At 47.1% G+C, this 22624-nt stretch overlaps 1 protein-coding gene across 1 annotated transcript in view; it reads right to left on the bottom strand.

Annotated features, from left to right (window-relative positions):
* XYLT1 (xylosyltransferase 1) overlaps positions 1-22624 on the bottom strand; it is a 302709-nt gene that overhangs the window by 273569 nt on the left and 6516 nt on the right. The window lies entirely within an intron of this gene.

Raw genomic sequence — 22624 nt, 5'->3', positions numbered from 1 at the left:
AATTTCTTTGCACTTCATGAAGACCAAGGTAAGCGAGAGGACATCTGGAGATTCTACAGCCAAAGCCAGGACACTGATCTGAAGGCATTAGATGTATCTTGTACTTATTTTGTGAAGACAGAAATGAACAGACACCATTACCGGACCAATTTAATATAAAAGGGGAACAAAACAATTATCCTTTCCTGAGAATAATTTCAATGGAATTTCAAGGGGAAACACAAACAGCTGTCCTATGTCTACTACTTTACCACACACGGAAAAAATAAACTGTAAATATCGGGATAACTGAGTGAGGACCCATATCCCTATCTAGCTGTAGTCACGACAGCTGGATTCTGTGTCAGTTATTTGCAGCAGCCGTTTCTCAGGCTTTGATCTTAATTATGTGCAAGAGTAGCAAGACCACAAGCTGTAGAGACCTGTGTGACCTCGGGGAAACAGAAACAAAATCTTATTTCCTCATCTGCAAAATTGGGAGGATTAAGATCCAGCTCTCTGTGTCAATGTAAGGGTTCGAAGGACTTATATTTAGAAGTGCTTAGCGTGGCCCAAGGCAACCATTTGCCCAATAAAATTTGCCCTTCCTTGTGCACTCTCCTCCTGGGCTCTCAGCTATGATGTGGGATAACCCAGGCTGGGTATCTCCAGTGGGAGTGGGTCTCACACTTTAGGGTCACGAGAGTCAGAGCCGTATCAAAATTTAAAGCAAAGCTTATTGACTCAGAAAGCCATGTTCCAACACTTACTAATGGTAAGTACGGGGCGGCCACCTTATTTCCCTGACCTGTGAAATGGGGATAACACTGTGCCTACCTCTGTTCTCACGACTCAATAGTATGACATAGTGAGGGACTTGAAATAATGCCAGCACATAGCAAACGTTAAATAAACGTTGGTTATTTTGTTAAAATTAGTATTTATTATTATCAGTCTCACAATCATTATTTAATTTGTAATCAGCTACACAGAGGTCTATCTATGGAACAAATCCAGCCCACAGAAATGGTTTGCTTGATTTTCACAGGGTATTATGAAAAAACACATGAATCTGAATTAGTTGCCAATATATATTACAGATTGCACTGAAAAATCCAAGTCTATGGGTTCTTTTAACACCTGAAAGAGCAGAAAATCCTAGTCCTGATTTTCTCAAAGCCACAGGCAGCTGGAGCCAAAGAGCCACCATCTGCCTCAGGTAGAGCATTCATTTTTCCACTCGCCACAGTCCTCACCAGTCCTTACTCCCTGCACCTGTCCTACAGAACGTACCTACTTACCTGCCTGGCCTCAGGGAATTTGGGTGTTTTGACCCTCGCTTTAATTCTTTTAAGCCTTGCCTCCATTTGCAACTCCCTTAAAAAAAATATTAAGTACTCTAAGTAGCAAGAGCAAGAATAGATATGAGTAAGATTGTCTTCCCTAAGGAAATCCACAGCAACACTTAAGTGCCAGATAATGGCTGAGGATATAGACAGAGTCAGATCAAAAGGAGGATAATATCAGGTCTCTGCAATAACCCTATGCACGACTCAAAAAAGCACTTCCGGAGCTTAAAAAGTTTTTTTGCCCTCCCCTCGTTACTGTGATGGCTAATTTCATGTTCCATTTGACTGGGCTATAAGGTGTGCGGACATTTGGCCTAACGCTATTTGGGTGTGTCTTTGAAGGTGTTTCTTTATAAGATTCATATGTGAATTGGTAGACTGAGTAAAGCAAACTGCCCTCTTCCACACGGCGGGCCTAGTCCAATCCGCTGCAGGTCAAGATAGAACACAAGAGCTGACCCTCCTGCAAGGCTAGGGGGATTCGTCCTGCCTGAGACCTTCACTCTGGGACACGGACTTCTTGCCTTCAGACTCTAACTGAAACACTGGCCTCCCTGGCGTTGAGACTGACACTCTTTGACCTGGAATGTACAGCATCAGCTCTCCGGGGTATCTGGCTTGCTGACTGCAGATCTTGGGACTTCTCGGCCCCCACAGTAGTTGAGCAGATTCCTTATAATAAATCTCTTTTCCCATCCCCATACATATTCATCCTGCTGGCTCTGTTTCTCTGGAGAAATCTAATATACATCTCCTCCTTCCAAAACGAAGCTGCTACCAAACTGATGGCAGATCAAAGAACCACTGAAAACCCCAACTCTTTCTGTGAACTGTTGTTTCAGCTGAAGAGGATCAACTATCTGGAGGTTCATCAGCTGCCATGGGCTAACTGGACTGGTTTTTTTAGATCCCAAAGGTCCCAAAGCTCTAGGTTTTCAGTGAGCTCAGGTGGATTCCCTCGCCTTGAGGGAAGGGACAAGGGCCACCCTAGGGAATGCTGGGAAGAATAGCAGAGGATCCTCCCATAAGCCTTTGCAGCTCGAGTTCTTCTTACCCAGGAATGATGGGAAAAAGCGGAAGCATCTTCCATTCTCCCATAAGCCTTTGCAGCTCTCTTCCCACTTCCCCCATCTACCCCAGGCCCAGCTGTCTGCATCTTTAGTCTCTTACGAGCTGAAGAAAATAATGAGACCACCTTATCCCAACTAAAATTAGCAACTTTGTGGGTTAACCGTCTTCCAGAGGTAAACAAACAGCGTGTGGTGTTATGGAGGATTTGAATTTTCTTATTCACAAGTTCATTCTTGTTTTACAAATATTCTCAATGAACATGTGTTACTTTAACCATCAAGGCTAATAAAAGTTATTGATTCATTCTGCATTAATGCTATGGCAGGCAGTGCATCTCAGTATTTAGACACTGGGTGGGGGGTTGGGGGTGCGGGAGCCAGAATCCTGGCACTGTTCTGTGATGCTGAACAAGGGCCTAAAACCCTTTCATAAAATGGGTGTGAAAATAGTACTTCATTAGGTTGCAAGGATTAAAATTCAAGCAAAGGGTTTAACATGTGCTTGGCAAATAGCAAATGCTCATGAAGTGCTTACTGGCATTATTATTGTTGTTGTTTTACAGTATTTATATGAATTATTGCATTTATATATAGATTATATTTATATACTTTTACAGTATTCTTGGAGTGCCTGCTAATAATGCCAGGCATTAGAAATATAATAATAAGCAGGATTAACACCTAACCCCTAACCACACACACACACACACACACACTTTCACCATAAGTCATTACTGAAGGTGATAGTGGTAATTTCCATCAAGAGAATGAAGCAGGTAAAAATAAGAGGCAATATTACCTGGGCAGGGATGTGAAGACTAACTTTGATCCTTAGCATGGCACTTAACACCTAGCAGATGCTCAAAAATACCAGGTGAATAGGACTCGATTGGCCTGACTTACATCAGTGACAGAAAGATCTTCAAGTGCTGGGGCTGCAGACCCGTCACTCAACTGAGGAGGACCCGCCTCTCCCAAGTCAGAATTACCACTCTGCCTTCCCTGCCATAATCCTTCATCCCATTGCCCTCCAAAGCCCCTAGCTCAGGGGTGTCAAACTCATTTTCACTGGGGGCCACATCAGCCTCAAGGTTGCCTTCAAAGGGCCAAATGTAATTTTAGGACTGTATAAATGTAACTGCTCCTTAACTAGGGACAAGGAGCTCGGCGCTGCCACTGGGTAGAAACAAGGCGCCCGGTTGGATAAAACAAGGTGGAGGGCCGGATTCGGCCCGAGTGGGCCTTGTGTCTGCCACCTGCGCCCTAGCTGGTCTCTCCACCTCCACTCTTGCCTTCTTTCAGTGTCCCCCTCACACCGATTATCCAGAGGGATCTTGAAAATCATACTCTTGGAGTAATTTTAAATTTGCAGGAAAGTTGCAAAGGTAGTCCAGAGAGATGCTGTGGACCCTTCACCCAGGGTCCCCTCATGCCCACATCTTGCCCAGCCACGGTTCCTGTGTCAAAGCCGAGAAACTGACGTGGGCGCGACATGATTTACTAAAACACTGAACTGCAGGCTCCATTTGGACTCCACCACTTTTCCCACCAATGACCTTTTCTGTTGCAGGATCCAGTCTAGATCCATTTTGTCATCATGTCTAGACCAGAGGGATTTTTAAGCGCAAAGCTGATCATTTCCCTGCTTTAAACTCCCCAAAGATTTTCCGTACACTTTGAATAAAATCTAAACTCCTTGCCCTAGTCTCCAAGTTCCATGCAATGTAGCCCCACTGACCCCTCCCTCCTATCTCACCCACACTCAGCACACCCAGGCACATGGGCCTTTTTACCACTTCTCTGAACCCCAACCTTGGTCCAGTCTCTGCACTTGCTATGTCTTCTGCCTGGAAAGCTACTTCCTCAAATGTTCTCATAGCTAGCTTCTTCTCATGTTGAGGTGTGAGTGTGAATGTCACCTCCTCAGAGAGGCCTTCCCTGGTCATCCCAGCTAAACCAGCCTCACCCCGTCACAGTCACCCCCATCATATACTTCTTCATTTTTATAAGAGTTTTTTGCTACCGGAACTGATTCTACTTATATATTTATGTTGAGGGTCCATCCTCCTCTGCTGGAGAATGTAGGGACCTTACCCATCTTGTTCACCATTTCATTTCATCTGGCACACAGTAGGGACTCAGTAAATATGTATTGAAAAAGGACTGAAGGGCTAAATGGATGAACATTTGAAAACGCATCTGCTTTCAAATGTCCACAGATGTGTCCCAAGAACCTAGTACAGTGCCTGTACATAGTAAGTGCTCAATACATATCTCTTGGATGAAATACTGGTTACTGACTTATCCCAAGAACCTAACATCATGCCTGGCACATAGTAGGTGTTCAGTAAGACTAGTATTTGAATGAATGTTATCCATTTTCAAAGAAAGAGGTAACCATATAACGTGAGTCAGCTGGAGGCCACATTCCTAACCAAAGATCTCTCTCAAGAGGCTGCCAGCAAGGAACGCTGAGAGCCTTCCCAACAGCTGCCTGGACATCTGTTTGCAAAGTGCACCAGGCCCACGTGGGGCTGTGCTGAGGTGGCGGCTGCCACCAGGCCTGCACAGGGCTCTGTAGGGTGACTCCCTGTGCTTGTTCAGGGAGTCGCAGCCACGTCACCCAGCAGGGTGTCTCCTCGGTGGCCTGTAATACAAAGTTGCCGCAGAAAAGGCAGCTGATTAATACCCTTAGAGGGTCTATTGTCTGAATCCTGTCACCAGAGGAGAAACAGCTGTTTACAGTTTGTTTATTCATCTCCCTTTGGAGTCTTTGGTGGAAACACAAATGCTTGTTCTCTGGGGCGCAATTCAGCATCTGAAGGGAGCAAAGAAAACAGTGTTTATTTTTAACAGGATAAAGAGGGGGGACTCTTATGAAGTTTGGACACCAGCAGGAAGACAGCTTTCTGGGAGGCACCAGGCCTTGTAGCCACGTCTTGCATAATCTTAGGCTTTCGAGGGTTGCTTGAGAGTCTGTTCCAGCTCCCAAAAGAAAATCTAGGCTCAGATCATGGGGATCAGCCCAACAGGGGGCTCACGTGGGCACCCGTGGGTGTGAGAGTGTTGGAACAGCTCTTCAGACTCGGAAGTGAGACAGCAAGGTACCTAGGGAAAGTAGCCACCTGCTATTAAATACAGACGCAGGCATCCTACACAGGGCCCCCCGGACACCGGACTGGGCACTGCACAAAGGGCCCCGAGAAGGAGCCGTCCAGGCAGTGATCTCCTCGAAACCATGCTCCAGAGCCTAGGACTGCACTGTCCAGAGGAAGGGGCACCATTTCTCTACACAAACACTGCTTTCCGGCCAGTCCATGCCCCTACCTAGAGTGAGTCCTCTCCTCTAACTCACATGAAGGCCCTATGTAGCAACCTCCCAGCAGACAGTGTCCACGGGCCCACGCTGAAAACCCACAGGAAGAATTGAGGCCACCCTTCCTTCCTTACCCAGGGCTGCTTCTGGTTCCCAACATCTTTTCTTCTTCTTTCGTTAAATTCATCCTTCCTGACAAGAAGGCTAAAAACTACAAATTCTCCATCTATTCCAGCTTCCTCATGAGGTTTAGCTACACTGTAGTTAAGTAAAGCCCCTGGCAAGTCTGAGAAGGAAGAGAAGCTGCCAGAAAACTTCCACTTGGTCTTTGGGCATCTGACTGAGCTATGGGCCCTACTCCCTCAGGGTTGGAACATAGGGAAGAGTTCACATCCCTTTAAGAAACATGGGGTCAGGGACACAGAGGGACTATGGTCAGGCTTGGGTAAAGGATAGGAGAACGAAGAAGAAGAAAAGGTTTAAAGGGACACAAAGATAAAGGAAGTTCTGGCTCAAGGTCAGCACTAAGCCCACAAGTTCAAACACACCCCACAAACTAGCCTTCACCTCTGGTCCTTGAAGGGCCCAAAATATCTCCTCCTTTTCATCCCATCAGTCTCCCCGCTGTGCCCAGCAAGGTCCCACAGGGGATGGCAGGGAAGGAAAAGGACGTGCCCAGAGACACAGCACCATCTAGATGGTGTTGCCCACTCCCTGCTCTCAGAGAGCACCTCGCCCCTGCGCCCGAACGCTCCGGTTCTAAGTTACCCACTTGGCTACAGCACAGCTAGGTGTCCACATGCGCCCCACTCTCACATGCGTTATCCTTCAGAACTGCACGTGTCTCCCTCTAGCAGGCCGCTTGTCTTTCTCAGAGCACTCACCACCTTCTTACCAGATCAGGGCTTGGCAAACTCTGACCCATGGGCCAACTCTGGCCCGTACCTGCTTTTGTAAATAAAGTTTTATTGCAACAGAGCCACACCCATTTGTTCACACACTGTCCACAGCTGCTTTCACCATGCTTTGGAGGCGCAGCTGAGTAAATGTGGCTCGACATATTTTCTATCTGGCCCTTTACAGATAATCTGCCTTCCCTGCTCTGCAGTGTTTGTTTGCATATTTACTAAAAAGTTTATTATTTATTATCTGCCTACCCCTCTATAAGAACTCCACAAGGCAAGGGCCACTTTTTGTTCATGTACATATTTCAAGCTCTTAAAACGGTACCTGGCAGGTATAGGCACTCAGTAAATATTTACTGAATGGATGGATGAATGACCAGCCAATTGGGTAGGTGATATCATCCATTTGCATAGGAGGAAGTGAGGCCCCAGCAGCACTGAGCAGGTTTCACAGATGGTTTGTGAAGGCATCAGGATTTGAACCCAGGTGTTTCCACCAAAGAGGGAAGACTCTTCTCTAAACCAGCTGTGTGGCTTTTGGATTGACACTGAATCTCTTCGGCTAGTCTCCCTGTCCTTTCTCATCTTGCTTTCCTCACAGGGCTGTTAAGAGGACCAAAGGAGATAACAGCTGTGGCTTTATTTTATGTATGTATGTATGTATGTATGTATGTATGATTTATGTTTCAATACTAACTTAGTCAATTGTGACTATAACCTTAGTCAAAAGGTTATAACCTTTTGAAGCAGGGACCGCTGTCATCCCCATCTTACAGATGGAACACTGAGGCAGAGGTACCATGACTGGTCCAAGCTCACACAAATAGTGAGGAGTGGATCTAGGACTCAAGCTCAGGCCCTAATAGAGTACACAATGCTGCCTCTTCTAGAATGAAGTGGACTAAACAAGCCCCAAAGTGTCACGTTCAGAAAACACAGTACCCCTCCCAACCTTGGGGTCAGGTACACTTTCGGAAACAACCACGTCTGCTTTCAGTTCTGCAGCTGGTCAGGTAAGGGGAGGTGGGAGAAGGGCTCCACGTCAGCATTCCAATGGGACCCTTCTAAAGACCTAGGAAGTTGTTTTGAATCCAAGACAACCTGAGGACCCACACTTGGAAGGGAGGCTCAGGCAACCCTCAGTGGGAAACAGCCCAACCCAACCAGAACCCAGGCCACCCCTCCTCCCAGCCCACCCCACCTGAGAGGGCTCAGGGCAGTTGGCACCACCCCAAGTTCAGAGGCCCTGGCCAAGCTCGCTGGGCAGACAAGATGGGGCTTCAGAATGTCCCCTGGACTCAAGGGAGAAGGGAAGTCATTCCTGCCTACTCCCTCCCTTGGCGAGCCTGCAGACTGGAATCTCCGAAAATGGTTTTCACAACTCAGTTATCGGCAATCAATTATTCACGGCCTCGCTTCCCACAAACTCACAGACTGTCACTGTTAGCAAGATAATTTCTGGACTCTGCCCAACAGCCCTGCTCTAAGCTGCCAAGCGACCCACTGTTTGTTTCTTCCCTTCCCTACAGACCCCGAGCCTGCCAACCACCACCCACACCACAACACTGGGTGAGAGATAGGCAGGGATGGCCCCTCTGTGCCCAGAGCCCCAGAGGCGCTGCTCCCAGCCTGTGTGACTCACTTCAGGCTTTGGGGCAGAACAGCTGATCTCAGTTTAATCCAACTGGAAAATAGGGCTCAAGAATTCCAGACCCTCTGCCAGGCTCTGGGATAAATCCCACGTTATTTTATAAAATGCTTTGGACTCTAAAAACATTGTGTTCTGCAAAAAAAGCATGACTGGGAGGGTCTCCCAGACATGCTGTCACCCTGCCAAGTTCATGGTCAAGAACGTTTGGTACTTGGCAGGGGCTAATGAGACATTGAGACCACCATTATTAGCACTCTCCCTCTGAAAACCCTGAGGCTGCCTTCAGGAACACATTCCCACATCCTGGGAAGAAGGAGAAAGATGCTATCTGGCATGCCTGGAAAAGACCTTTGGATTCAGGCACCAGAAACATCGGTGGCTGAGTACTAGCTCTGCTGCTTCAACAAGCAGCACCCTCTATGCAAGCCATGTTTTCTCTCTCCACACCTCAGTTTCCACATCTGTAAAATGGGAGAATAACAGTACCTACCCCCTGGGGCTACAGTAAGGATTGAATAAAATAGCACATGTAAAAACACTCAGCGCCTTGCTTGGCACATCACAGATACTGTGACCTCTTTAATTAAATCTAAGACACTGTCACTACTGAGATGCCCAACTGATTAAATAACAGTTTTAGGGCAATAGGGTATGTTAGGAAACATTAAAGAAATGTACACATCAATTATAAAGTTCATCCTAGATATCAGAAATGCTATTCACTAAATATAAAAATATGCATCTTAAAGTGAGGTCAGTTATTGTTATCATTATTACAACCACTATATTATTTTAGGTGAGAAGGGAGGCACAGCAAGGTGATGTGATTGACTCAAGGCCACACAGCCACTCACAGTTGAGCTGGGGACAGGACGCAGTCCCCACACCACTCCGGCGGGAGGGAGAAGAGAAAGAGGTAGAGTCAGTCAGACAACTCCTCCCCTCCCCCAATCTCTTCCTCCTCCTCCTCAGATTTAAAGCAATAACACTAACAAGCACTTTATGATGATGACTATGTGCCCAGACACTGTTCTAAATGAACTACACATATTCATCAACTCATTTGTCCAATAGTCCTTTGAAGTAGATACCATTATCCTCCCCATTTTACAGATGAAGAAACTGAGGCACAAGCAATCTGCCTAATTTGCCTAAACTCACACAGTGGTGACGGGGCCAGAATTTGAACTCAGGCAGTACTTACCTATTCCACTGAACTGTGTCCTCCAACTGAGACCAACAGGGACATCTTGGGGAATGAGAGGGGAGTGGCATAAAAATGTCACACCATGTCCCTGCTCGCACACACACACACACACACACACACAGGGAACAGTTCCTATAAACCTGGAGAGTATGTCATATTCCTAGGGTGAGGCCAAGTCTGTGCCTCTCCTCTGCGTCTGCCCTCCTGGCGCATCTGCTTGGGGCTGGCTGAGTGTGCCTGTGGAGGGCGGGCCAAGCCTGAAGCCCTGGCCTGGGTGAAGGCTCTGACCGCAGCCGCCAGCCTCTCACTCACCCCGCCTGTGGGCATGGAGAATGGGAGACCCCAAAGAGGGCAGAACCAGACGAGCACCTGCTGCACAGGCCTCCCAGACAGGCAGCAGCTGGGACAGGGTCCCCTCCAAGTATCAACTGCATCAGGAGGACTTAGTATGAGGTAAGATGGTGGTTAAGAGCGTGGACTCCATGCCGGCCTGCCTGGGTTAGAACGCAGATCTGCCCCTTACCACCTGTGCAACCTTGGAAAAATTACTTCCCCTGTCTGTGCCCCACTTCCTGTATCCACAAAATAGTGCCTTCAGCAACACACACATCACAGGGTGTTGGAAGCTTTAAATGTAAAATGTTTGGCACACGCTAAGTGCTTAATAAATGGTAGCTGCTATTATTCAATATTATTTAATTATTGCTACTATGTACCATCATAAACATTCTCATCCACAGGCCTCTGCCTCAGGTACTAAGAACACAAAGTGAGCCCTAAGGTGTTGTCAGTATGGTCAAGGAGCTGACAAGAAAACACATAACATGATCCTAACTTCTAGAAAAACCTTCAGCCTTTGGATCTTAAAATGTCATTTTAAAGTGGGGATCCACAGCCTTTGATCTTTGAGCATTTCTTCATCTGATCTTTCAGGCAATTTCTGAAAGAATCAAAACCACGTACTGAGCAACTCCTACGTGCCATTTTTGTTCTAGCACCGGGCACACCCAGACAGAGTAAGTGGGCCAGAGACCAGTGACGATGCCAGACGGGAATGCCAGGAAGCTCTTCAAGAGACTGGAGATTATCATCTGGAGAAAGGAAGGCAGGTTCGGCGCCGGAGCCAAATAAGGCCCTTTTCTGCTCACCACCACCTGCACACCTGGAGTAGGTGGATAAGGATCCTAGCTACCCCCTCTGCTGGGTGCCGATCACAGCTGGAAGGAGGAAAGACATGTGCAACCAGGGCAGAGGAAACCATAAAGGAACTAAAATTGCAGAGCATCAGTGACCTAATGATCCCTTAGCTTGTTTTAAAGATGGGAAGACAGAAGCCATGAGAGACTGCCCAAAGCCACGCCAAGTGATGTGCTGAACGACGACTGGTCCCCAGGTGTCCCGGCTCCTGGAAGTCCAGATCTCTTCCCTGCTCCGACAGTGTAAGCTGTCCCCGCACAGCACAGCCCCCGCCACAGGCAGACGCTGCTGCCAGGCCTGGGGCCGGCGGTCCCTCGCTGCCATTTCTCCAGGTTGACGCCACCAGGCTGGGGTTGGTGCAGGACGCCACCATCAGTCACTGGCCTTGAGAATGGCACCCAGGACAGGTGGGTTTTGATATGGAGATGAAAGAAGAGAAAATGTTCAGAGTTAAGGAGACCATCCTGGAGAGGCAGGTGGGGGTGTAAAAGGGTCCTGTGAAGAGAGGAGCATTTTCTGCTGAGATGTGGTGGCAGTAAAGGCAGAGAAGCTCTGAAGCTACTGGAGACAGAAAGGTTTTGTACAACCAACAGCAAGCTTCTTCCATTTGTTCGTGCCCCACCTCCAAATAATGTCATGTCTAAACCAGTCGATCCATGTTTTCAGATTTCAGGAAAATGGAGATGATGGATTATCCACTAACTGGGCTGCGGGAAACCTTACCTAAGAGAAAGCTTTCCAGCAGCCCTCAGCCTCCGAGGGTCCTGCCTGTTCTCTCCCCAGCTGATGTTTATGCTTTTGTTCATGAAGGTCACACTCGATCCCCCTCTTCCTTCAGTCGTGCCTGGCCTCCTTCTATTTATTTCATCTTACTTGTCACCTTCTCAGAAAAGCCTGCCCTGACAATGATGCTTCCCCCTCCATTACTCACAGTCCTGTTTACAACAACAGGAGCTACAAGTGGGCAGGGACCCTGTTTGGTTCACTCTTCCTAGCACAGTGCCTGGCACACAGCAGGCCCTCAGTAATATTTGTTGAATGACTGAATAAGTACTGTGAATGCTCTGTACAGCTACGTGCTCACGTAAAACTTCCAGCCCATACGAATGAATGTTGCTGGGAGCACATCAAAGTTAATGCCCAACCAACAACGCTGGCTTCCTGTTTCTGTCACAGAGTAGCCCTGTGCTTAGCAACATAGAAGCCCTTTGCCCATCTTCCCAGGGTCCACTGTCCAGTTCCCTCTGAACCCCAACAGGTAACTCTAGGACAAGGAGAACACTGTCTTTACAAGACCTAGGAAGGCTCCAAATCTGAACACAAAGATCCCCGGGAACCGGCAGGAGATTCAGCATGTTCTACAAGATAACAATATACCCTCCCAGCCCAGCCTTATTATTCTTAAAGGTAAGAAGAGGAAGTTGGTCAGGAGGAAAAAAATAAAAAGTTCATAGGGTTTGCTCTGCTTTGATGTGGGCAGGCTAAGAGAAAACTTATCCTAATCGGCCCCACCAAATTAAATGAAATCGTAGTGACTCCTCCTGCTACCCACTGCTTCCTTTACTAAGTAGCTGCCATAAGCACTGGGCAACCAACTGGAGTCAGAAACACGCAGCCTGTTCACAGGGTCTAACCCAGGAAGAACTAGATTAACATCTCGTGCTGTTGAGTCATCAGAGAATCCTGCGGGGCCATGCTATGGTGTTGGTGACCTGTTTCATGAATTTCTGCTTTTATTTGTATTAATCCCCTTTCTAACTTTCATCCTCAATATTTAAAAAAAAATAAAACTGGGACTCTTAATTATTTTAATCTGTTGTGTTTCATGTCAAAAGCTAAAGTCCTCTTAAAAATAGGCTATTAATTTTCCTTGGTGCACAGTGTTGGCCTCATCCCATGGGTTTTGATATGAGGTACTTCATGTTCATGAATCACCCCGTAATCTGAAATTCCAAGTTTGGTTTCCTCTTTAAGAATTACTTAAAAAAGTTTTATTTGTTTAAATTTTCAAAGTGACTGAGTTTTAGAGACTAATATTTTTAATTTTTTTATGTATTGATTTGAGAGAGAGAGAGAAAGGGAGAGGGAGAGATGTTGGAGGTGGGGAGAAACAACGATTCGTTGTTCTACTTATTTACACATTCATTGGTTGACTCTTGTATGTGCCCTGACCAGGGTTTGAACCCACAACCTTGGTATATTGGGATGATGCTCTAACCAACTGAGCTACCTGGCCAGAGCTAGAGACTTACCTTTTAATATATCTTAGTGCTTCATAAATGAAGCCTGGAAGATTTCTGCTTTTGAAATCTACTAGGTTTCTTTTGAGACAAATTAATCAATTTTAATTAGGGCATCTCAGAACATCTAGAAAATAGTCTTTAAAAAGAAAAGACCATCTCCTAAAATAAACATACACACACTTTGTAAAGAGTTTCATAGAATGCTTGCCAAAAAATTTTTAAAATTTTATCTTTTCAGAAGTAAATATCCAAATAAAGAAAGTAAACAAACTATTAAGCTTGGGGGAGGGTGGGGGGAGGGGTGGAGAAGACCAGCAAAACTGCCAGATTGAAGGATTAGTTTTCTCTGACCAGGATTCCACATCCCAGAACCACGCCCACAGTGGCACTGCAGCTCTGCACCCCTAATGGAAAGACTAAAACCGAGGCTGCCAAAGACTGAGTCAGACACACCATTAATTTAGGCTGAGACTGGGGCTCTGATTCACTACCCCCTTCACCACTGAATCCAACTGTCTTCCAAAAAAACCTCTAAAATATTCAGCTAGAAGTCTTGTCTTGTGACATTCCTTAAGTTTATTAATTGCACAAGGCACAAGCAGAGGCTGGCTGAAAACCAAGACTTTACTCCTAGTAGAGTGTGCTGGCTCAAAGAAGGAAACTGACAGGACTCTTTGACAAGACCCAGAAAGAATATGAAGTCATTTTTCAAGCAGTGCCAGGCAAACCTGAAAGATGGGTGGGTCCCAGGGAATCCTGATGTTCTTCCCCCCACCCTGTCAGTGCCTTCGCCTGCGAAAGTGGGAGAGCCGATGGAACAGGACTGGCGTGCAGGAACTAACGCAGCACCGGTGCTGCTAAGCAATACTGACAACACGCACGAAGGCACCTCCTCAGGGGACTCTCCGAGCTCCACTGCTTCGGCCGCGTACCACGCAGGCACTCCCCGAAGGGATGTTCCAGCACTGTGTTTCAGTGTAAAGTGACACGCTACTGTAGGCTAGAGATATTATTTGGATGTAGAGCTGGACTCATCTGCTGCCCAGCAAGAAAACCGGAGCAGCTAGAGATAAACAGAAGTCAATCAAAGCAGCGAGTGACATCGAAAAAACTCTCCTAATTCTGCCAGACCTGTTTTGTCACAAAAAGATAAAAAGTCCTTTGGACAATATGGCTTCAGGAGGAGAAATTAAATGATGGCACTATTTCCAAAAGCAACGAAAGCAGTCAACGTCAGGCATGTCCCAATATCCTTGAAGGTGCTGGGATGGAGGAACAGTAATGCATTAATGAACTGTGGTTCTACTGACCCCTATTTTGCAAGAGGAATCACTCTTTCGAAAGTCAGCCTTGGTCCAGAGTTTCACCACACGAAAGTTATCACTAAGATTTCCTCTCTAGCAGGAAAGGTAAGACTTCTAAACTAAAATACATGTGTCAAAGCAATCCAGTAATAAGAAAACAACAACAGTGGTTCTAACAACTCCTCTCCGAGGTTCCCCCTTACAGAAATACTACCCAAATATTTGTTTACCAAAAAACATGTGCGAGAATGTTCACAGCAGTGGTCTGTGTAACGGTCCCAAAGTGAAAAACTTCCCAACTCCTGTAAGCAGAATGGGTATGTAACTGTGGTATACTCCCCGGTGAAATGTTATACGGCAATGTAAATAGTAAGTACAAATACACGAAACAGTACAGACACAAGGCCAGCAAACACTCTGTAAGGGCTCAGAGTGTGAACAGCTTGGGCTTTGCGGGCCACGTGATCTCTGTTGGGAGGACTCAAGTCAGCAGCCTGGGGCAGAAGCAGCCAGGGCCCCAGTGTTAATGAAGGGACGTGGCCATATTCCAATACAGCTTTATTCATGCACACTGAAACTTAAATTTCATATACTTCTCACATGGCATGAAATGTAATTCTTCTTTTGATGTTTTCCCAACCATTTATTTAAAAATGGAAACTCTATTCTTAGTTCACAAGCCACACGTAGGGAAACAGACAAGGGGCAGAGCTTGGCCCAAAGGCCGTAGTTTGCCAAAGCAGGACACGATCTCACATAACCTAACCTTGCATGATGCTAGGCCAAACACGCCAAGCACAAAAGAGGACGTACCGTAGGATTCTATTCCTAAACAGAGGCTATGATAATGTATGGGGTCGGAAGTCTTGATAAAGGTTACCCATGGAGAGGGGGCAACGAGGAGTGGGAATGACAGGGATCCTGGGGGGCGGGGGGACTGTAGTGCTCTGGGTTCTGTATTTGAGTCCTGGTTACTGGAGCGTGGCCATGTGGTTGGCTGTACATTCGTGATTTGTACAAGTATGTTCTGCTTCAAGCAAAATTTAGCAAGGTATTAAAATAAAGGCAGGACCATTCCATCAACTTCAAAAGCAGAAGTGTAAAGAGAACCACAGATACCCAATTAAATGAATCCTTCAGTGTGGCCAGGTATCAGCCAACGCTAGAGTATTTGAGAAGATTTAATAATTCAGGGCAGATTTAAATCACTTTTCCTCTAGCTGTTATCACATTTGCTTCTAGGGTGAGGTGCACTTCATGGTTTAAGGGACGATGCTACCAACAGATTGCGGTCAGGTTGTTTTCCTCAACGTTTTCTGTGAAAGGACAGTGTTCACCCCATTACAAGCTCCTCCCTGCACGGAAATCTGCCATCAATACTGTTAGCATAAACAGCATCTGGCAACACACGTGACCCTCAACCTGCAGCAAAACCTGTGCTGGACCCGCAGAAAGGAGAAAGACCAAGCCGGGCTTCCAATTTGATTCCAAGAGAATATGCAGTTAATTATTTTCTCTCACAGTTAGCAGCTGAGTCTCACTGAAATCCATGTTCGTAATTACTGCTGTAATTATTATTTTAATACAAATCAGGACTTATCAAAATATTGCCCTGTAGACGCTGCCTCACTGCCGCAAGGCTACATACAGATGAAGGGCAGATGCTGCAGCCCCTGCCTGCCTGGCGAGCTAGGAGGGTGGGAAGCTTGGGGAGGCTCCTTCTACCACAGTCAGTCGGCCAGCTTCACCACTGCCCACGTGCATGGTCATGTCCAACCTGTCCTCTATTTAGATAGTGAATCATGTTCTGCATCTTACATCACAGTTAGACTTTGGGCGACTTTCTCACTGCGGGGTCTCAGTGGTTCCATGCAGGCAATGGACAGCTGATGGCAACCCTTTTACAGGGCTCTCTGAAAAATGCCTAAGTGAATCACTTTGTTAAAACATTCTGTGCAGCACACTCACAGTATCTGACACATGGTCTCCCTGGTCACCTAACTGAGTTCAAATTCCAAGTCCACGGCTCTGTGACTCAGAGCAACTCCTTCCTCTCTCTATGCCTCACTTTTCTCATCTGTGAATCGGGACAATACCGTAAGATTGTTGTAATGATTAAATGAGATAATCCACGAGATGCTGCTGAGCGCAGTGCCTGGCACATAGTGAGCATTTAGTAGATAATAGCAATTATTACTTATTATTATTATCATTGATGGCAGAGTTGTAAACTCAAATCCTCACAGTACTCTTGCAGGTGACACTAGTCAGCAAAGTCGACTGGTGGCCCTGTGGCAAACTGGAATGTGGAATCCCCTGTAGAGATATCTTCTCCCCTCCCTCGAGTTACTACATGTATAGGAATAAAGGCCAGAATTTCAAAGTGTTTAATAGGAAGTCCAAATTAGATCTTTGTTTGAAATTGTTCCTATGGGTAGTTAGCTAAATACTAGTAAGAAAGGGAAGGAAGGGGGCACCAGATATTGAGCTCGGTAAACTGGGGAGCCTGAGCCTGTTTGCTTCACCAGGAAGCTACAGCTTCACCCCCCAGGATATCATGGCATTGCTCTGCCAGGGGCATTAACACTCCTCCCTTCCTCCTTCTAGTACCAGATTGATGGGGGCACAGGGAGAGGTGCTTGACCATGGAGGCCTGCCAGTCTAACTAGGGGGTGGACCCATCAAAAGCCTGCAAAAGCTTGGGAAATTGATTGGGTATTTTGAAAAAGCACCTGGTCCATCCTAAACCCAAGCTAATGTAATCCCAGGGAAACAAAGAAGTGTGCTCGAGCTCACTCTCTCTCTCACTCACGACCCACACTCGCCCCATTCGTTTGCACATTCTCTCTCACCCAGTCGTAAGAAACCCTGTGGGTCTAGCAGCTACCTGTGCCCACAGCAGATGGCATGAGCTCCAAAAGACTAAGCCTTAATATGAAGCAGGAACTCTGGACACTGGCTTTTGTCTTGGCCTTGCTGAGGACACGCTGGGCTTTTTCCACAGCGGCACAGATGGAGAGGGGACACAGGGCAGCCGACATCGGAAATGCAGGGGGCAGCTTCTATTTCCACCCGAGCAAAGCTTGCCCCGTCACAATCTCCTGTGCACGGGTCCTTGGAATGCTTTCCTTTTGATCCCGGGGAAGAGCCTGATTTCCACTGACAAGAAAATCATGGATTTTAAAATGTCGGCCAGAAATTTTTAATTTTTTAATTAAAAAAGAAAGGGGAAGAAGAAACAAAGAACACTCTACGCGGTCGTAATCCCATCTGTAGCCGAGACCTGACCCACGGAAGCCAGGTCACTTGGTCAGAACTTTCGAGTTTCCGCTTCTGTTGGGGGGTTACACCACCTGCTCAATCAAACAAAAAGTTCACTTGCCCTACATGCCTTTTTTTTTTACCCTAAAAGAAAGCCAAAACAGTAGTCACCCTCTCACCTAAAAAGTGTTAATAATCCAGTCCACACCCTTTGCAAGCCTCCCAGGTTTGCTCTTAACACCTTCCCTGAAGTCATCCCCACCTCATTCTGTCATCACCTCATCTTCTAAACAGGAGGGAATCAGAGGTACCAATTCAACAACTATTATTCAATAAAACTAGGAGAAAGAGCAGGTAATGAGGGCAGTGTGCATCAGGAATGAATCTTGTGTAATGCCTGATGATAAGCAAATGAGGTTCTCTTTCAGTGTCTTTTATAACAGCTGCCCCTTCTGAGCTGGGGAGAAAAGAGAGTAAGAGAGACAATGAATAGGCTTTTATTTCAAAGAGAACACCTGCAAAGCATGGTCCTGCATTAAAAAATAAACAGAAAACAGCCACTAGTCTAGGAAAAAAAAAAGGATTTTCCATTACATCTCTAATTAATAAAGCCCCACTTCACAAGGAAAGAAGAAAAATAGAGTGACTTTTCCATGTCCCCAAAGAACAGGAAGCTTAATGAGGTAACCACTGTATTACTTGATCCATCTAATTTGGTTTTAATTCTACCCTTAAATAATGCATGCGTTGGCGCCCCATCACCAAAAACACTTGTTTATTTTATTAACGTGAGTCTGGTTGACTGTTAAGACTTTGCGAAATTATGATGCCGTCCTTGGGCTCTGGTTTTATTGCTTTCCCCCTTGCTCGTTATAAAATAATTAGTTGTCTCTGCTGCCCTTGCAAACTGCTGCTGGAGTTGTGCTGAAATTCTATTGTCCTGCTTCCGAATAAGAGAGGGAGTCTCGGTTCGGGGGTTGAGTGAACGCAGTCACCCGGGCCCACTCGGGGACTTACTCGTCACAGGTAATTCCATGTTCAACACAAGAGCGACTCCAGTGCAACAGGAAACGAATGAAGAGATGCACGCGAAGTGCAGACGTGGGCCCGGGAGCCCCGTGACTGCAGGAGCAGCAGAGACAGCAACCGCGGACATCAGACAGGGCCCACGGCGCGGGCGCCCCTCAAACGGACCCGCAGCACAGTTCCTCCTAATGTCTACCTTAAATCCTTTCCACTTGAACTTCAGAACAGAGCAGCGTGACCCGTTCCCAGAGGAGCAGGGTGTCTTTTTTTTTTTTTTTTTTTAACATTTTTTAAATGTTTCTCCATTATGCTTTCCATTTAATATCATTTTGTACTCGTTTCAGGCGCACAACATCGTGGCTGGACAACCACATACTTAGAAAACGTTCCCCAGCAGCAGGAGTCTTCACAGTGGTTAAGCCACCGCCGGCCAAACCGTAGTCATTTCATGAGCTCCTTGACCGTCACGCCGTGCAAGTTAAGGTCAGAGTTAAGGTTAGAATTAGGGTTTCATACTACAACTTATGTGTTTGCATCATGTTAACTAACTTTTCCTTAAATGCCCATTTACCCACATAGCAGGCAGTGAGAGCTCTAATGTTGTCATTTTGACTGTCTGGTTATATTTATATATTTTCCCTAATACACATTCAAAGAAATACACAGCTATCACACGTTTAAAAAAGAAAGTTCACCCAGGAAGCAGGGGAGGGGTGCAGCTGGGACACGGCGCATGCTCTGATTCCTGGTCTGGGTGCGGGTTACTTGGGTGGGTTAGGTTCCTGAAAATTCATCAGGCGGGGCAGTTAAAAGAATGGGCGCTTTTGTATGTATAGTCTATTTTGGTTTTAAAAATCATTAAAAATACGCACAATTTTAAACATGAATAAATTGCATGCAGACAGGAATAGAAACTCTGTATTAAAAGCTGCTCTGCTGACGACTGCGTGCCCACGTGGCACCTTCGGCTGCGGCTGTGCAGGGTTCCTGGGGTCAGCCCGGAACAACTCTGGCAGAAGGTGTCTGCCCAAAGTAAGTGCTCCACCAAAAATAAATACAATTAATCCACCCAACTGAAACCAAATCCTCACACGGCCTCTTAACTTCTCTCAGCACCCCAACTTCCTGTCCCTACATTTGTGATAATTTGACTGTTTAAAATGTTCTTGTCTGTTTTTGTTCGGGGGTCACCCTACTCCGAGACCATAAACCACGGGAGGGCAAGGTCTTGCTTGCTTGCTGTCTTGCTTGCCCCCATCCTGACACAGCGTCTGGCCTCCCCACAGGCCCTCGTGTTCTACCTGTTGAATTAACGGGCACATGGATGAGTGGGTAGGAAACCGCTGGTGGATTTTCCTCATTCAGTCGCTCCTTGTCCCCAGGGATTCCAAGGCCGTGGGAGGGGAGCACTGCCAACTGGTATGAACCTTTCCCTTTCTTCTGCTCTGAGACAGACCCTGCCTGACACTGACATGGGGTTTTCTAAGCCTCAAAGTGCTTTCTCATCTGTTTATGGAATTACATCCTCACAGGCTGGTGAGGACGGTGGGCCTGTTCACATCACCCGACAGAAGTGCCAGTTCACCCCCGACAGAGTCGGCACCCACCCCAGGCGCTCTGGAATGTTCCATCCTGCCACCAGCCCTGCCGCTCTCTGACTGCTCTCAATGTCCCAACCCATGTTCCTGGGAGCGAGGGTGTGGGGAGCACAGCAAGGGGAAAGTGGATGATTTGAAATAGCATCTTACACTCACCCCAACAAAAGGGAAATCAGTTTACCAAAATGTAGAATGTGATTGTAGAACTGATTCTATTTTTGTTGTAGATGTTGCCTCCGCAATGGCTTAATGCTCATAAGAATTTGCATATTCTGGGTAAATGCCAACAGCAAGGGTGGGAAGGGAACCTCCATCGTGCCCACGGGAAGGCAAAGGCAGTCGGGGTAAATAAGTGTTGTGAAGAAACCACATGGGGGTAACTGAAAGGTGACCGCAGGTACTTATTTTTAGCTTGTCTCAGTGAACACGAAGCTCTTCCAAACAGAGGTTGCCAACTCAACAGCCTAGAAGGGCCAGTCAAGTATTGTAGGTGAAAGAGGAGACATTTGGCGGGGGGAACCTGGAAGGTCTTGAGGACGCCCCGCCTCAGCTTGCCCAGTGGACAAAAAGACAGAGTGCGGGCCCAGTGCTGCCAGATCTCGTGACCTTTTAAAGGCATTTTAAAAATCCACATCGCGTTACATAGCACATCCTAATCCTTACATTTCCATGCCTTTCTATCTTAGTATCCTGTGCAGGCCGAACACAACCTCCCCACGAGCCTTGAATCTGAGGGCCCCTCCTGCAGCAAAGCTCTCTCGAGGTGAGGCTGCACCAGGAAAGAAGGTGGGGCACTGGCCACGACCAGAGCTGTGTCTCCTCACAGCCCTCGCAGGTAGCATGATAGGAATGGTAGAGCTGGGCTGGGAACCTCTGAGGTTCGAGTTCTGCCCCGCAAACTAAACATCAGCATCTGACCACCTACTCCCCTGCAAACCTCAGGCAGCCCATTGCTCATCTCTGGGCTTCTTTGTTCACTGAAAAAAAAAGGAGTTTGAACTCCATGAGTGCAGCAGTCCAGGCCAGGTGTCCACCACTTTGGGGGTGGCGTGACACTTGAAGGCTTCCAGGCCCTGAATCACACTGTTCCTGGCCCCCACCTGTCCAGAGGACACCTTCCTCTTTGCCCAAGAGGCCACCCTGGGAAAAGAGGATCAGCAGTGAACTGGGGTAGGAAGTGAGAGTCCTCTCTTATGACAGACCATTTATTAGCAGTGGCCCTAACCCTCGCCTGCTGGACTGGTCCTTCCTGAGAGCAGGGAGCACAGGTCCCTGCTCATAGAGGCAGTTCCAGTGCTGGGCACAGTGCCTGGTGCTCCAATGCTGGAGTGGCAGACGGATGGACACATGGACACATGGATAGACGGGTGCATGCATGTCTGCGGGAACGGTTACCTGGGAGGGGAAGCAGGAAGGGGCAAGGGACAAAGGACTTACTGACTCGGAACTAAGGATGCAGGCTTTGGAGTCACCACCAACCTTAAATTCCTAGTCTGGTTACTTCTCAGCTGTTGAACTTTCATCCAATTTATTGCCTTAATTTTTATTCTTTATAATCAGTAAAATAGAGATGAGACTACTAGCCCTTATCGTGCAGGATGTTGTAAGGATTCAACGGGATCATGTCTCTCTGGTAAAGAGAAATCCTCTTTCTCCCCATCATTTATTTCTACCACAGTTTACAGTGTCTGTGCCCCATGGGGGACCTTCACAGCAACCTCTCCACCCCATACATTTGGCCCCCTTGGGCTTAAACAACGTGCCTTGAGGCCAAGGATTACAGCAAAGGATTTCCAGGGAGGAGAAATGCTTGTCATTAGTGTCCACGACACAGGAGCCTGGATTAGATGCCCCGATAAGCCAGCAGTCACCTGGCTAGGACAAACCAGACCTGAGACAGAACAAATCCTTTTTTTTTTTTTTTCTTGCCTTCAGAGGGCCCTAAAAGGGGAGAGCTTCCCCCTAAAACACTCAAGAATGCCTTTAAGGGACATTCTTCCCCAACGGGCTGGGTGTTTGGGTGCCTGTCTCCCTGCCCACTATAGTGTTGAAGGGGTTAAGGTGACACACACACTGCCCCTGTCCCTGTCCCCTGCTTGGTAATGTCTCTGGTTTCCAATAAGGGAGGGGCAGCCCGAACCACAGGGATCAGAGGGGCCCAACCTGAAGAGTATCTGCGGGTAAACGGGTAGTTCTGTTACAGGCGGAAGGAGTGCCCACAAGACGATCGGACGCAGAGATACCGCCCAGCTTCGCCCAGTCTCTTGGGGGCAAGTCGTGGGCTCTGCCGGAAAGAACCACAGAGTGGAGCAGCAGGAAGCCTGCTGAGGATGAACAAAAGGCTGTTTCCACTGGCCAAGGACCTTTGCACAGAATCCTCTTCCTCCTCCCCGCCTAGCTAGAGAAAGCTGCATTCCAAACGCTTCCCTCCAGCCAACTTGGCAGTTCAATTATTGCCTAGGATGCGTTCTGCGTGTCTCCCTCCAGCAGGATACTTTCTTCTCCCGGGATCACTGGG

This window comes from Desmodus rotundus, chromosome 1 (genome assembly GCF_022682495.2).
Source record: "Desmodus rotundus isolate HL8 chromosome 1, HLdesRot8A.1, whole genome shotgun sequence".
Lineage (NCBI taxonomy): Eukaryota > Metazoa > Chordata > Mammalia > Chiroptera > Phyllostomidae > Desmodus > Desmodus rotundus.
Note: the sequence above shows the minus strand (reverse complement) of the source record. Positions and strands in the feature narration are given on the sequence as shown.